The sequence below is a fragment of the Falco biarmicus genome, chromosome 3 (genome assembly GCF_023638135.1).
Source record: "Falco biarmicus isolate bFalBia1 chromosome 3, bFalBia1.pri, whole genome shotgun sequence".
Classification (NCBI taxonomy): domain Eukaryota; kingdom Metazoa; phylum Chordata; class Aves; order Falconiformes; family Falconidae; genus Falco; species Falco biarmicus.
In genome coordinates, this window is record NC_079290.1 from 86178471 (window position 1) to 86195246 (window position 16776).

Below are 16776 nucleotides of genomic sequence, written 5' to 3' on the forward strand. Positions count from 1 at the left end.
ATTGCCACCTCACAGGCCGGAGGAGACTGGGCAGGGGAATGCCCGGGCAGCGGACGAGCAGCCGGGCACCCGTGGCGGTGCAGGCGGCTGAGGGGGGGTGCAGACAGGCGGGCCTCAGGCAAGGGAAGCCCGCCTTGGGGAGCGCGTCTTTAGGAGGAAGGCGGGACCCGGCATCCCGCACGGCGTCTGGCGCATCCCCACATAGGGGCAGGAGGAGGGGGGGGGGGGGAGGGGGGAGGGGGAGGGTCAGGGGGAGTGGAGCGGGCGGTGGAGCTGAGGGACAAACCCCGCCACAGCCCCGGCCGGGCGGGGCTGAGGGAGGCGCGGGCGGGGCTGGCGCGGAGGGACGGTGGGCGGGACGGCGGTGGGCGGGGTTTGCCGTCCCCTTCGCGGATTGGCCGCCGTGGACAGGGGGCGGAACGCGGCTCCGCGGTGCCAGCCGGGAGTTGCAGTGCGGGGTGGTGTCCGCGGCCGGCACCACCTGCGGGCTGAGGACTCCGGCGGGCGGGGCGGGGCGGGGCGGGGCGGGGCGGGCCGAAGCGGTCACGTGATGTTTGGGTGCCGGCGGCAGGGCGCAGCCTCGCGGCGACGGGCGCGCGGCGACAGGTGAGGGCGCGTGCCGGGCCTTCCCCGCCCCTCCCCCCACTCCCCCCTCCCCCCCTCCGGGCGCGCGCGATTGTGCGAGGGACACGGCGGTCCCGCCTTGGGGGCGTGTGTGTCACCTGGGGACTTGGTGGCCCTGCGCGGGAGGCGGCCTGGGTACGGGGGGGGGGGGGGGGGCGTGCGGGGGTGTGCGGGCCTGGGGACAGGGTCTGTGTGTGACATGGGGACAGGGCTGGCCTGGCACAGGGTCTGTGTGTGACATGGGGACAGGGCTGGCCTGGCACAGGTGTGTGTGTGACATGGGGACAGGGCTGGCCTGGGGACAGGGTCTGTGTGTGACATGGGGACAGGGCTGGGCTGGCACAGGTCTGTGTGTGACATGGTGACAGGGCTGGCCTGGGGACAGGGTCTATGTGTGACATGGTGACAGGGCTGGCCTGGGGACAGGGTCTGTGTGTGACATGGGGACAGGGCTGGCCTGGGGACAGGGCTGGCCTGGGGACAGGGCTGTCTGTGTGTGACATGGGGACAGGGCTGTCTGTGTGTGACATGGGGGCAGGGCTGGCCTGGGGACAGGGCTGTCTGTGTGTGACATGGGGACAGGGCTGGCCTGGGTCAGGGTTCTGTGCTCTCCCAAGGGCAGAGCGTGTGTTCCAGGTGGCCAGTGACCGGGCGAAGATGGGAGGTCCCTGCGCCCACTTTGCCACCGCCAGTCACTGTGACACTGTCTGGTGGTTGCCTAACACAATGAAACTTTGATGTGTTGATCTCCAGTGCAATGGTGACATTGGGAACTGCTCTGAGACCTGTTTTGTAGTTAAATTTGGCTCAGTTTTAACCTCGCATAGAGTATAAGGTACTTTTTCTTTTTTTTTTTTTTTTTTTTTTTTTTCCTGCCAAGGTAATTCAGGAAGCTTTAGCCATAAATAAGTCAGTGAGGTGGACTTGCGAATGCAAGGAGAGGAAATAAAACTACTTTTAAATGTGTAAAGTGCCGCTTTCTGCAGTAGTCCTTGCCTGACTGCAGAAACTTTTTTTGTTGCTTTTGTACTTCAAAGTGTTTGTACTTTGAAGCTTTTAATAAAAGTTCACCCTAGCTGCGTGGTACAATTAACCTGCAGCATCTGGCGCTGGAGTGGACTTCGCTGGGGAAATCTTGTGTTTCCACTGAACTGCTCAGTGTCTTTGTGTGCATATCAAAAAGCAAAGGGTTTGGAAACCTAAAAGCACGCTTTCATTCTTCCACAGTCACGCTGAAGCCATGCTGCAAAACCTCTGCTTGTTTGCATTTGAAGTGTTCCGTGACATTTGCAGATTGAGATGGATCTGGTGTCTGAGAGCACCACATAAACAAGCTGTTGTCTGTTTGCAAACCCGGTATAACACTTGCGTGGGGCCGTGGTCTGAAGTGTTGCTCTCTGTGCTTTGTCCTGCTAAATACTAAAAGTTTATTAGCTGTGTCATGTGTGGACTGGCACTGGGAAGGCTGCACTGAACTAGGAGGGTGGTTTCCCCCCCCCCCCTTTTTTTTTATTTATTTTCATCCAATAGCAATAAGGTGTGTATTTTATCCAGTGTTTACCCCTTTTTCCAGGCAGGTATTTCCCTTTGCAATGGGGCTGTGACTATGCAATGTCCTGTCCTGCCTTGTTGGTCTCTGTATTGCCTTGGTCTAAGGAGCCAGTGCAGATGGTTCAGGTCTTTAAATCATCGATGACTCAGGCCAGCTGCTGTCTGGCCCCTTGATGCCTTCCTGCTCTTTCTCCAGCTGTGATATCCTTTCTCATCTATTTCCAGTTCGGTCTCTGGGCCTTTTCCAGGGTGCTAATGGTGTGCTGATCCCCTCGCCCACCATCAGCTGAGCAACAAATAATGATTAGTGCTTTCTCCAAAGCTTCCTGCCTCCTTGGTTTGCTTGTGTGTATTAATGCAATTAAAAATTAACACAGCCACCACTGATGTGGCTTTGATGGACATCGAAGAGGCTGAGCAGTGCAACCATGCGTCCTGCTGGAATCCTGGCTCCTGGTTGAGATCGCCATCCCCATTTCCTCCTGCCATCTTGCCTAAACACAACCGAGCTTTCGGGTGCGATGTTGCCGTCCTAGAAGGGTGTTGGCAATTGCTTGGTTCAAGGGAGTTTCACAGTATAACCCTGTACTGCTGTGGTTTTCCTGGCATGCAGAGCTGTCTCTTGTGCAACGACTGCAAGTTATTTAGCTGAGGTTGGCTACAGAGACTGGTAGAAGAGAGATTTTAATAATAGAAGTATTTTATTCCCATCCTCTCTTGTGCAAGAAACTTAATTCCTTTTCTCACAGCTCCTGATTTTTATTTTTTTTTTTAATGATTATTTTAAACCTCTCATCATTTGCTCCTCACCACATGATTCTCCAGTGTGACTGGGTCTCCCAGACAGCAAGATGCCTGTCCTGGGGCTGGAGACTCTTTACTGAGAGTGGAAGAGAAATAGTACTTCTGTGTCTTGATAAATCTGCACATCGATATTACAGCACTTAAAATCTAATTTAAAAAAAAAAGTAGGCAAGCTGAAAATGAATGAGTCTGTGCTCCCCCTTGCTTATAAATATATATCAAATGGTATTTTGAATTGCTGGTTCTTCTGGGAATTCAGAGATATTTAAATAGCAAGTGTGAAAGGGTAAATAATATCAGGATAAAAATAATACTTTCAGTTCCCTGCCTGTGCCATAAACACATTCTGCTAGATGAAAATGGAAAGAGTGTTCAAAAAAATCTATTTTACTTTTCCCATCTTTGTTGTCCTCCTACCTACACTTCAGCTAGTTTGGGTGGCGGGGTGGGTAGGTGGCTCTTGCTTGGCTTTTTATGAACCTTCTGATGGTTCCTGGTCCTGCAGGGGGCTATGGAAATCTGTGACACCCAAGAGCTTTGTGTGGGCAGGAGGAGCCTCTGCCTGTGTCTTATGTAGGGTTGGAGTCACCGTCATCGGGGCAAAGGCTGCTTGTACTGGAGAGGACTTTCACCCAGGTCTGATCCCCATGAGACTGGATGGATGGAGGACTGGTCCTTCCACCCATGACGTGGTTGGTGGTGCCTTCCTGACCATGGGAGTGGATGTGTTTGCCTACAGCATGGTACATTTGGTCTAAATTTCATCCCGATATTCAAGCATGAACTTTACTTGCAAACCGAAGCATCGGAGCTTCCTGCCAGCGCTTGTTGGGGAAATACTGCAAAGCTTGTCCTTCAGCAGCATCAGCAACCCTTCAAATTGCTGCAAAAGAATAAAACACATATTTTTTGACACGTGCAAATACAAAATCTGTCCACAAACTTGGGGTGGCATTGCCAGAAGCAGCATTAAGCATTACAAGGAATGAAGGAAGCTTGTGCCCATCACTTGATGTTAAATGCCCAGAAAACTATAAAAGTAATATGAATTTCGTGCTGTTGCCCTACTGCAGAGGAGCTAGAAGTGTGTGTCTTTTACTGTCAGAAAGGTTATTTGTGGTTTTTAATAATACACTGTGTTTCCAAAGGAATATGGTCAAGATAAGAATCCTACTGTGTTGTGGTTGTTTTTTGTTGGTTTTGTTTTTTTTTTCCTGCTTGCCTTGCGAATGATGGTAAGATTAAAATAATGCAAAAGAGTTAAATTAATCTGATTTAACACTTGCAGGGAGGTTTCTATTTAAAACTCTTCTTTTTCTTTATAGTGTCACTAGTCAGGAAATTCAGTAGGCAGGTGCCATCTCTTTGTTGTAGAGCATGGGCACATCTCTGCTCTTCTGTGTTTCTGATGATGGAAAAAATAGCACTTAACTAAAAATAAAAGGGCAGGGTGGATTATTGTTTTTTCCCTGTCCATTTTGCTGGCAGCACCATTAGAAAGTGAAGATTGCATTGGTGATCAGTTGCATTTTTTAAAATATTCTGAAGATGGGTTCAAAAAAACAGGAGAAGTGTTGTATCAGCACAGGTGTTTTAATGCTCTTTTGTTGGGATGCAGAGCTCTGGGGAGAAGCCCTACCAAGGGCAGTTTAGGTGTGTTGGCTGCTCATCTGCTGGGATACTGCAAACAAAATCTGCAAAACATTTTCCAGCTTCTCCTGGAATGAAATCGAACTGGGCTGCAATACCTAAATTTAGGGTTTTTTTTAGTAAATTAACTTTTTACCTTTTTTTTTTTTTAAACAAGGTAAATGTTTGTATGGGGTTAGGCTGTGATTTCTTTCCTGTCTCTGTTTTCTCTTCCCTAAATAAAAGCAGAAATAACTGCAAAATAACTGCAAAATGTTTTATACTCCTCATTGTGTAGCGTTTGTTGTGTTCTTGTTCTGCTGTTGCCCCCGCTGCAAAGCCACATGTTGCAAAACTGTGATACATTTATTTATTTATTTATTCCTTGAGGTTATCAGGGACTTTATTTGTGCTTCTTCCCATGCTGCCTACCTTTATTATGACTATAGTCTTAAATGACTTGGCCATGTTTGTAGGGTTCCCGCCCCCCCCCCCCCCCCCCCCCCCCCTCCGGTAGGACTCCTCTGTCATTGGTGCATGGAGCAAAATAGTGCAGGTGACAGCCATGCTGTATGATTTTATTCTAACACTGTTGTGCCGTAGGTTGCCATACTCCTTATTTCTTTCAAATATTTTCTTCTTCTGTGAGGGGCTTTGATCATCCTCATTGCTGAAGCTTGCTGCTTTGTTTTTTTCCAGTTTATAATAAATCTTCTTGTGATACTTCTGCATGGAGGAGGCAGGTGCCTCCATTTTTCTGCATATGGAAAACAGACAGATTTGGAGGTGATGTGTCCCAAATTTTTAAATTAACCCATTTCCTTGCAGTGTGAGATGCTAGAGACTTGAATATAGTACAAGTGAACTCCCAAACTTGCTATTAAAGGCTGCTTTGTAAAAAAACTTAATATGAGCAGATAGCTCAGGAGGGCTGTAGTGGAGGCATATACAGCCATGGATGCTTCTTTTCTTAAGTTTTCTTTTTTTCCCCCCTGAAATTCCCTTATTTATTTACCAGTATGTGGCATCTCATGACTGTGACCACAGTCCTTGTGCAATGGTGCTCACTGTCCAGCTCTTGTGCCCCAGTTTTGGGATGTCTTGGGGAAGCAAAATTCTCCTGGTCTGTTTGGGGAAAATGTGGCTGATGTCTCACCAGGTTTGTGAGCTGTGCAACGGTGGCTTCAAGTTCAGCAAAGCTAACTGTAGGAAAAGTCCAGCCTGTGCTCTGCAGAGTTTTTAATGCAAAAAACACGCCACTGCTCATTGCATTTCCTCTTGGGATTTAGTGCTTGGTTAGATAACCAGTATTGAAATTTTTAACGTGAATAGTTTGTTTGGAAAACATATTAGCGGCTAAAATAAGGGCTTTTTATCAGAGGGAGCAGTGGTTGCAACTAATTGTAGATAATTGCAACTATGTTTGAGCTGAATTATTAGCAAATGCTTTGCAGCATCCCATGTCCCAGCCTGGAGATGCTCGTTATGCTCCAAGTTCTTCTAATTTTGGAGAGGGGAGAAAAAACGCTGCCGTGCATCTGTTTGGTGATGGGGAAGGACGATGAGGCTGCAGGAACTGTGCTGACTGGCTGGGTAACTCCTTGTTTGATGTAACGCTGTACATGAAGGATTTTCTTCGTTTGCTATTTATTGCGCTTCATCAGCCTGGAAATGGGAGCTGCAGACAGTGATCCCTTGAGTTTGCGTAACTTTGCCATTGGTTCTGTTGAAGCCTCCCTTTTCCAGTATGTGGGCTTGATTTATTTGAAGGGGGATAATGCAGATTATTTTTTTAAAATGCTGGTTGTGCGCAGGCACTGTTCAATGTCCCACCAGTGATTGAAAATCCCTCTTTGTCCCTTCTGTTTGCCATGGAATCTTTATTAATGAGAAAGGAAACTTTTTTTGTGTGTTGTTTTTAAATGGTAATAGCTACAGCACCTTGAAGTTTACTCCAGTGAACTGCATCTTCTATTCCCAGCTACTAATAATAAAAAAAATTAATCACATGTATGTATAAGAGTAGGTGCTGTGGATCAATCTACGTTGTTTTTTACCATCTTCCATGTAGCTGCATCCTTCTATTGGGAGCTGCAGATCTTGAGCTTTTCCTTCTTGCAAAGTGAAGCAAGAGCTAAACCTTAATACAGCTTTTGACTTTTTTTTTTTTCCCCTTGCATAACAAGTGATTTATGATCCCTTGTGACACTATCAGCTTTCTAGACTTTCATGAGAACCTCCTAATTTCTAAAATACCTAATTTATACAAGTTGAAACATACTGTTGAGTAGCTTGAGATGTGATATATCTTTCACAAATGTTTTGCTTTCTTCTGTTTGCCTGATGTATCTCCAGCCGCTGTCTTACCTGAGTACCTGTCGCTGCTGGAGAGGCCCTAATGTCAGTCCTATCAAATATTCTGCTGCAGTTAGTGACCAGGAGCAGATACTCAGTGAAAAAGTATGAGAAATTAAACTTACAAGCATATACTTCTTCTTAAATAGCAATTAATTTCTATAATATAGTACGTGAGGTCATACAGTAAAATTAACATATATAACAGTGCCTTTGTTTTTGATTGCTGTATGCTCTGATATTTTTGCTTTTGTTTTAAAGACTTAAAGATGTTGGGTTTATCTCTGCTAAAGCCACTGTGGACAGAGGGTTGGGATCAGTGCAGACAGGATCAGCAAATAAGCATCGCTGTGATCAGGGAAGTGTGCCCATCTTGCTGCTTACCATCATACATCACTTTACATACAGGTTATGTACATGTTGTAAAACTATCCAGATTTGTAGTGGCTGTGAAAAATCAGTTCATTTTACTAGGATGCTTTCACTAATGATAAATAAAGCAACAATGTAAAAAAAAAAAATAATTGAAATGGGGGTGCCTAAAGTTGTGTTGAGGCCATTGTATGTTAGTGGCTCCATTTCTTGGTGTCAAGGACCTTCAGCTTCCATTAATTGCAAGTGCCTGAAGACAGAAGTAGGTGGCAAAATGTGGGTGTTGAAGCTCCAGAAATGCTCCTCTGAGCTTTTTGATGCTTCTGTTATAGAGAACAACTGTGAGCTTCCCAAAGCCCTCTTTAAGTATTGATCATGCATCACAGGGAAGTTTCATAGGTATAGGTTGTTTTTCTAAAAATATAATGGATTGCTATCCTGCTCAAGTGCCAAGACTGATCCCTTGGAAATGTGTTTAAGCGAGTGGTGTAAACAGTACTGCAATTACAGTAAAGCAGGATGCTGCGACTGACTCTCCTTTGAATTTGATAAAAAGCAGATTGACAGACTCACTACAGATATTTTCCTGAATATAATCTTTAAAGCTTCACACAGATAGGTTTCTTCTCCTTTGCCCCAAACATAAGGCGATGGAAAAGATTTCAATTCTGACTTTGGTTTTGTCCACTCCCCCATTTATGGAAATACCTGCAGTTTATTGTAAATATCGTCTTCTTTGTGTATGGAAACAAAGATCTGGTTTGTTGTTTATTTTTTTTTGCTATGTTTTTTTTTTTTCCTTTGCACATTTCTCAGATGTACCTTTGTTTCCTTCTGTATATAGAAATGTCCCATGGGATCTGAGGTCTATAGATTTGCTCTTCTCTCTTGGTCCAATTCCTTTCCTAATGCATTGTGTTTGTCATCCTTTTAAAAATTATTTAGAATTTAGTGTAATCCCATACTTGGAAATAGGGCTGTGGGTCCTAGTCCTGTTTGCAAGGCATTTGAACAGAGACTCTAAAGAGAGTGTGCAGAAAGCAGTCTGGAGGTCCTCCTGTTCCTGGGGCACTCGTCTCCTGCCTTCCTGCACATCTTGGTTTTGACTGTAAAGGGGGCCAGCAAGAAAGCTGAAGAGGGACTTTTTACAAGGGCATGTAGTGATAGGACAAGGGGGTATGGTTTTGAGCTGAAAGAGGGTAGATTTAGACTAGATAATAGGGGAAAATTCTTTACTGTGAGGGTAGTGAGGCACTGGAACAGGTTGCTCAAAGTTGTGGATGCCACGTCAACTGGCAGTGTTCAAGGCCAGGCTGGATGGGTCTTGGAGTAACCTGGTCTGGTGGCAGTTGCCTGTTCCCATGGCAGGGGGTTGGAACTAGATGATCTTTTAAGGTTTCTTCCAACCCAAACCTTTCTATCATTCTATGATCCCTTTTCCTTTGGCTCCTGGTAAGACCAGGAAGAGCTTTTGTGTTTTCCTTGGTGGTTGCTTTTCAGGCTTGAGATGCTGCTGGCTTCTTCAGCCCCATTGGGGTGCAATATCCTCTTGCTGGGAAGGTTCAAGTTTTGCTGTTTCTCTCTGCCAGCAGGAAGGAAAGTGAGAATATAAAGCTTTCCTTTTTGCAAGCAAATTGCTTTTCAAAGTCTGTGGTTCTTCCTGGGTTGGGGCAGTACTCCTTGGAAGCAGGTGGTGGCCTTCAGTGTAAGGCAATGAGTGGTCTTCACCAGTCTTTTACATGCAGATAGAGCCCCTTGGCTGATTCCCTCCACAACAGCTTTGGTGGAGGAAGACTTATAGACCTGATGCCTTTCTTGCTGCTCTCCCACAGCCTAGAGAGGCAGGTAGTTGTCATGGTCACTTAAGGACTGCGTGGATGTTGTCTTGATGGATGTAATCTCAAAACTTACCAGTCCTGTGATAAAGCCCTTGTAGTTGTCTGAAGCAATGCTTTCCGGTGGCTCATTGAGCTCCGTTTCCATTACTTGCCTTTCTGGGCAGACTGAGGCTGGTTGTTTTGCAAAGAGATGTGCAGCCAGCCAGGCAAAGTTGCTCTCTGAAGGGGACAGGGGTGACCTTACACTTGCTGATTTGGTAGCTGGGCTCTGATGCTGGCACCCTGCATTACATCTTGTAAATAACTCTGGTTTTCAGTTTCATTTCCTGGACCTGTTTACACCTTGCCAAAAATAATTACAACCTCTGAGACTGGGGTTTGCTGGGTGAGGGGGAGGAAGGCACAGAAAAACCTGCAATCCATGTTTTTTCGCGCACTTTCATTGACGTGGTGCTGCCAGTGGGACTGGGATCTCCCTTCTGGGGCATGAATCAGGCTGTGCTTGCGTTTGCTGGGGATCACTCCTATTGTGTGCATGAGATTTCTTTCCCTTCCTCTGCTCAGTATCATCTTAAATTCATGTCCCAGGCAATGCCTCCCTTGCCTGCTTTATTACCTCTTGAATTGTTTTCCCAAGTATGTCTTGCGCTTGGATAAACCTCTCCTGCTTTCCTAGACTGCAAATCTGGCTCTTTCTGCAGTCTTCCTCCTCCACCTGCTGTGTGCATCCTTCCTCTATCCATGCAGAGGCACTTTTCTGCTTCATAGCGTGTTTTTTGAGCACTTTGGAGCCTATGCATCCTCCTTAAGAGGCGGATGGATGCCATAGCTCCTGGTTTTGTATCCAAGCCGGCGTTAGCTGTGGTCATGTGTGGAGCCGGTGGGGAAAGCAGGAGTATTTTTAGTGTGCATTTCTTTGCGTCGCTCAGGGGCCCGCCCACAGTTGAGTATTAAAATAATAGCGGGGACATTGGGTAAGCTCTGCAGCAAAATGTTGATATGCAAATTGCCATCTTAAGAGCAAACCTCAAGGCGATTTTTGGCAATGCATGCAAGGCTCCGAAGCAGTGTGTTTTGAATAAAGATTACAACAAGGGATTTTGCCCAGAGGGCACGCTCGTCTCATTTATTCTGAAGCTTAGCAGAGCTGGTAATTCAGTGTTGGAAGCCAGCAGGGTGAAACATATGCACCTTCAAAAAGGTATTAGATTAGCATTGGCAAAACAAAATGTAATGTCACCTCTGTAACTTAAATTTCCAGGGTTGCAGAAGCAATAAATCTGGTTGCATTTCATTTGCAAGTCATTCCTGGGCACTGTCCAGGAAAGAGGTGGCTTTGATGGCTGCGGAGTTGGTTTGGGAGGTTTGGACGCATTATCTGGTAATAAATGAGTTTGTGCCAGCTGCCTCAGTGCTGGTTTGACTTCTGTCTTCAAGCTGGTGATAGGTGGCTTGGCTGTTTCAAATATTGCAATAAGAAACTGGATAAAATATGAATCACTTCATTTTTTATTTCCTGCTTATTGAGTTCATGGTGGCACTATTGGGAAGGAAACAGCAATAAATTAGGAGAACAAAAGCAGTGATTTCATGGTTCTTACTTTATGACTGGCCAGGTTGGTCTTGCGTCCATCAGTACTTGTCAGAGGTACTACTGCTTCTTTCTGCTGCCAGGCTTGCTTGTATTCAGCAGGTACAACTGGGTGGCTGTGCGAGTTCTCAGGTAGGTTAAAGCAGTTATCCTGCTTCAGTGAGTACAAGAAGCACTGAGGGAGATTGAGAGGAACTATTACATGCCATGGAACCACTAGCCAAATGTTGTCCCATTTAATACTTGAGGACAGAAAAGCAGGCGGCAGTTTTACCCTCTTGATAGTACCTTCTGCGCTGGCATATCTTCTTTTCTTTCCCATTCTCGCCTAATACTCCTGTTTTATCCTTGATCCTACTTTTGAACCTTATTTGATGTGTGGTGTCTCTTTGTGTCATTAACTGATGCATTGAAGATGTTCTTGATGATTTGGAACACTTGCAAGAGCTCAGGTCCTTTCCCTCCCCTCACACACCTCATAACTAGACTACAGCCACAGTTACTGAGCAGTTCCTGTGTGCTGGTGATGGGTTATATTCAGTAGAGGTTTCCTGGGCAGAGCTGACCAAATGTATTTGCTTGTGGACCATGACAGCATCCTCAGCCATTGGATAGGAAGGCTGGAAGACTGCATCCGCAATGCTTTTCTCTCTTGCATGTGATTTCTCAGGGACTTAAATTATCTGAGCTGAGGTGTGCATTGGACTTGTACACCCCGTTAAATGGGCCACGGCTGGACTTCAGTGAAGTCAGTGTGCCCAACGGAGTGGTGCGAGAACGTGTCCTGGAGCTTGGTGTTCCTTGTTGCACATCACACTGCCTTTGGCTTTTTAGAAGTCTTCGTTGACTTCTTAAGAGATCAGTTGAAATTTTTGATGGAAATTGATGAATCTGTGCCCAAATCTGTCAAGTTTTGTATAATGGTTTAAGTATTTAGATACTGGTAGTAAGAGTAACTTCGTGTGTGAGTGCTACTGTGCTTGTTTAGGGTATAACTGCTGAATAAATCTTGTACAGGTTTAGTTTAACTACTTGTAAAATAAGAGTTTTAAGTGACCGAGGTCAGTGGACTTGCCCCAGTGAGGTGACTAGTTGGGAAGTGGATTTGAGTCATTCCATTTATTCTGGTTCTTGAGGAGTGAGTTCTGTGGCTCTTCAAGAAATACTGATTTGTAAGTGTTTTCATGATCATTTGTTGTGAAGCCTGGGCATTGCTGGGGGAAAGAAAAGTTTGTATCACAATTAATATGTTGCTCTAGGATTGGAAACTGGCAGTACAAGGCAACTTCTTATGAGTTTAGGGTTTTGTTTGTGTTGGTTTTGGGTTTTTTTAGCTCTTAGAGATCGGTACAGATCTGTAGCTTTTAGAGGGATAATCTTCAGTGAAATGAAAGTAGTTGGTAGCTACTTTTTCTTTCTTTCAGCGTAGCATGGAAGAACCAGGTGGCTGAGACTGTGGGAACACGTTCTCCTGACTTTGATACAAGTTGGTGTTGATCAATTCTTAGTTCACTTGTGTCCTTTTGCTTTAATTATATGTTCCAACACCATAAGACTTTTAAATATCATATTTTGAGGGTGTTCTTTGCCAAAACTGCATGGTTTAAGTGCAGATCCTGTTGGCAGGCATCTCAGGATCTGTTGACTTCCCTCCTTCGTAGCCCTGTCCTCTCTTGCCTAGATTTCCCTCCTTAAAAGTCAAACAAAATTTGATAAAATAGCAGAGCCTTTTAAAACATTAAAAGAAAGTACATAGAAACCCAGAAAATTATGGTCTCATGAGTATATGGCCCTGTGAAGATCACAGTGTCCTCAACAGTGCTGAGTGAGTAGAAGAAAAACATCTTCCTTGCTTGGTTCAGGCACATCTTGAATCTTCGTTGTGTCTGTCCTTTGCTGCATCCTGTACCTCTGTTGCATTAAGCTGGTTATGTCTTCCAGGGCCCTTCTTTGCTGCCTTATGCTTTGTTGAGATGTTGACTCTTCCCTCCAAGGTTATGAATCTCTGTTCCTGACTTTGAAATGCTCCACGTTTCTGTCTCACCGTTCTTCTCTCTCGATGACATCACCCATGAATGGTTGTTGGGATGCTCTTAATTTTCCCCAAACCTTGTTTTTTTGATGGTATATCTTCAGAAAACTTCGCAGCTGTCATGCCAGTGTTTCTGTCTCTCCAGATTGTATCTGCATTTCTGATATTTCCCATCCAATCTATGTTCAAGTTTCTGCATTCAGTCTCCTATTTTAAGGTCTTTAACACAGGAGTCATCAGCTTACTCTGTATTTGTACAGCTTTTAATGTGATGCAGATGTGATTCCAAAGTGATGCTATGAAAGGTTGATAATACCTTTCAAATTGTTGTTGTGGTAGTTAACAGTTTTGGGAATGCTGCCCATTTTTATATATATTTATGTGTGTATATATAAATATACACTATATATACATATAATATATATAAATGTATGAATATATATAAAATATATATATTGACTAGGGACAAAAGTTAACACATTGTAGCATACTAACATTTGAAAATCTCATAAATAATAAAAGCCATGTATTTTTCCTGTTCCTACCTTGGCTCCTTTGTTAGTTATGGTATTAGCTGCTTTGTGTGGAGAAAATGAAATGGTGAACTCTGATCTTGCCGGGTAAGAAATATTTTTTGTAAAGCTATGCATTTAGACTAATTCTGTCTGCCATACAATGTGCTGAGGATTTGTGATCCTCAGCAGGCATTTGACAGATCTTAACTAGTTATGCTATGTCTTGTCAATCAAAATTAAACGCCTACCTCACTCCTTCCTACTTTCTCTCTCTCTTCCAGATTTTTTTTTAGGTTGGTCATTAAAATTGCTTATAACCATAGAAACGAGGAGAACCCGCCCCTTACGTTCCAGATCTTTAGTGTGATATTCTTGTACTGACATCATGTGAGTTATATACACGATGGCTTAAAAAAACCCAACACAAAACCTGCAGGTCGCAGAGTTGTCATTAATTCCTCCCTATAGTGGCATCGTTTCTACAGATGCCAACCAAAGATCATGTCCCTCTTGCATTCCTGTGTGGTGTCCAGCAGGACACTCCTGCTGTGGAGAAACAGCCTGACATGATTGATTCAGAGAAGAAAACAGATACATCCATGGGATGGGAAGGGTGGGAGGATGAGATAAGGAGAAGATGGGTCGTGAAGCAGTCTCATGTGCAATGTAGTGCATGTAGATAACTTCAATATTGGTTTGCATCCTCCTAGGGCTGCCTGCACCATTGGGCGCTCTGAGAGATGGGCGTAATATTGATACTTCTGTAGAACTGGGCCACCATGTTTCTCTGCTTAAGGACCCAAGTTCCCACTTGGCAGGGTGGGATGTGTCATGGCTTAACTTGTGAAAAACTAAAACAATTACTGATTTTTGCTTGTAGAGGCAGTTTAAAAATGTTTGACCCAAGGCCTCATGAAGGTGGTAGAAGCCCTTACCTTAGAGGCAATAAGCATCCTGAGATTTCAGTTCTGGACTCTCTGTGCTGGACAAATAATGTTGTTTTCATTTGGAGCAAGATTGCTCCATGTGAGATTTGCTTGAGGCAAGATTTCTGACTTCCCTGTCCCACCCACCTTAAATTGCACGGTCACGTTAATATTGCTGGGTTTTTTGTTTTTTTTTTCCTTACAAATTTAAGGGTTAATTGATCAGATGAAAGTAGTTAACTGCAGCTGCCAGCATTGTTCTCTATAACTCCCTCAGTTTTGCTCTTTGAATTAATTATGGGAACTTGGTAACACATGGAAGCAATACATGTTGTTAAGGAGTGACTTTCCTGGGGACGTGATGGCAGGGCTGGAGGGATCCTCTGCTGCTTGCAATTTGCTGGGACCTTTGAACGCGTTGAGATGGAGCGTGCATCAGAGAAGGGGAAAGTGCAGTCCTGGTGCTAGAGCAGGTTGATGTGTAATTTAGCTGTATACCAAGCCGTTACCTCTGCTTTACAATAGGTTGTTTTTCTATTAGATTTTAATCTAATAGATTTATGATTTTCTAGTAGATTAAAAACAAAGAAACAAAAAAACCTCCCCAAAAACCAGTGTCGCACAAAACCCAGAAAATATGCTCCCAAGACTGTTGGACGTTGAAACATAGACTTTGTTTGGTTTTCAATGTGTAGATGTGATCCAGTAGACAGTGGTACTTCATATTGATGCCTCCTTAGCTGTGTTAGAGGAGGAATGGGATCTGTACAGGGTGTCCTGCGTCTCTGTGGTAAAGTGCACATGCTTTGTGTGTCACTGTACAGTGATTACAAAGAGGGAAGGTTGCCTCCTTGAGAAATCACAGCATGGCTTGATGTTTGGAAGGTCCTCACAATGGAGATGTGGATTGTTCATGAGGCAGTTGGATGTGGGAGTTTCATCACTCTTTCTATAGGAAGGCTTGTCCCTTGGGAAGATTAATTTTGACCTTTGGCCAGAGAAAATAACAAGGAAGGAGCACTGTGTGATGTAGCATGACAGTACGTTGCTGGGCAGCATCCTAAAGTTGAAACGTCTGTCTTACCCTGTCATCAAAAGCTGGTGCTGACTGCTGTGATTTAACTTAAAGGTTCTAAAGGTTTTTTTTGTTTTCATGTGTTGGAGCTTCTGCTGTTGGCTTCTGAGGGTGTTGTAGTACATTGTGTTCATCAAAGAAGAAGAATGGGTAATTGTGTGATTTTTCTAAGGGTACGAAAACTCAGGGCAGGAGCTCTTTGAGCATCCTTTGCTGCTCTCTCCAGCCCCAGTGTCATCCCATGTGATCTGACATTCTGTAGTCTCCCATCCCAAGGAGGGATTAGAATGCTTTGTTGATAAGTCTGGAAGACTGAGTCCTGCATGATGATGCTTCTCCTTCTTAAACCAACCAACCAAAGTTTTCAACAGTTTGATTAAAGTATTTTCTTTGAGGAATAATTGCTGTAAAAACAGCGTAATACTTGTATGTCCTTAATTTTATAAAGCGTAAAAGTGCCTCTACCTGAGTTGCCTAAGCCATAATTTTTCTTATTTCCTATTTTATTTTTTATTAAGGCATGATAAATTGCATTAAAAGCATGTTAAATACTTTTTGAAGCATCGGTTTCCAAATTTGGGACAAAAAATTCGAGCTGTTAAAATGCGTGTATGGGAAGTGGATTTATTACATCATTAACTAGAGTCTTCAGAGTTGTGTAAGCTATTGGATCTTTACAGATGTTCTTCTAAAATATGCAGTTGTGTATTTTTCTATATGAATATATCTCTCTCTGTTGCTCTATACACAGCATGTGCACATGCACTCTTGTACAAATAATCTTCCCCAAAGTAAAAATTTATTTTTTTCCTCTTTCTATGTAATTTAATTAAAAATCAGTTATAAAGATACCACAATTATTTTTCAGTCTTCTGGTAACTGCTTTATAACAGATCGGCTGGTGTTAAAAAGGTATGAGTCCTTTGTGTAGCTTTGTGTTACACTATCCTAGCAAAGGTTTTACTCTTCTGTGCTGAGTCCACTTGGTTGTCCCAGTTGCATGCTTCTAGCTTAGCCATCCCTTTAGTTGCATGGGTTTTCTTTTTGTTGGGGATGTAGGAAAAATGGTGACATATCCTGCTAAAGTGGCTAAAAGTGAATATAAAATGAGACCACTAAGCAGGGGGTAGTGACAGTTACATGAAATCACGAATTGCAGAAGATGAAAATTAGTTGCTGTATTTCACTGAGCATCCCCTAATTTTTGAACCCTGAAACTGGTAGGTGTTTTTATGTGTGTTTTACCTTGTCAAGAGATACTGTGTAGACCAAAAGCAAAGCTTGCCTAATACATATATTTTTCTTTAACAAATTCACATGGTGTTAAAACTACCAAAGGCAGTCAAAGCTAAAGATACAGCTAAAACCTCGGTCTTGGGAATGCCTGCACTTCAGACCGGGGGAAACAGAGCAGATAAAAACCTGTATGAACTTTTCACTTTTGATTTTTATTTATTTTCCTTT

General features: G+C 44.0%; 1 protein-coding gene across 6 annotated transcripts in view; it reads left to right on the forward strand.

Moving 5' to 3' along the window:
- Nucleotides 1-465: 465 nt before the first annotated feature.
- The window catches only part of TSNARE1 (t-SNARE domain containing 1), a 507873-nt gene continuing 491562 nt past the window's right edge, over nt 466-16776 (forward strand). For 5 of the 6 annotated variants that reach the window (XM_056332138.1, XM_056332137.1, XM_056332143.1 and 2 more), the window contains exon 1: nt 469-606. The gene's annotated coding sequence lies outside the window, so the exon portion shown is untranslated. Of the gene's footprint in view, nt 607-16776 lie in introns of all 6 variants that reach the window. The other variant, XM_056332139.1, reaches the window with a different exon arrangement.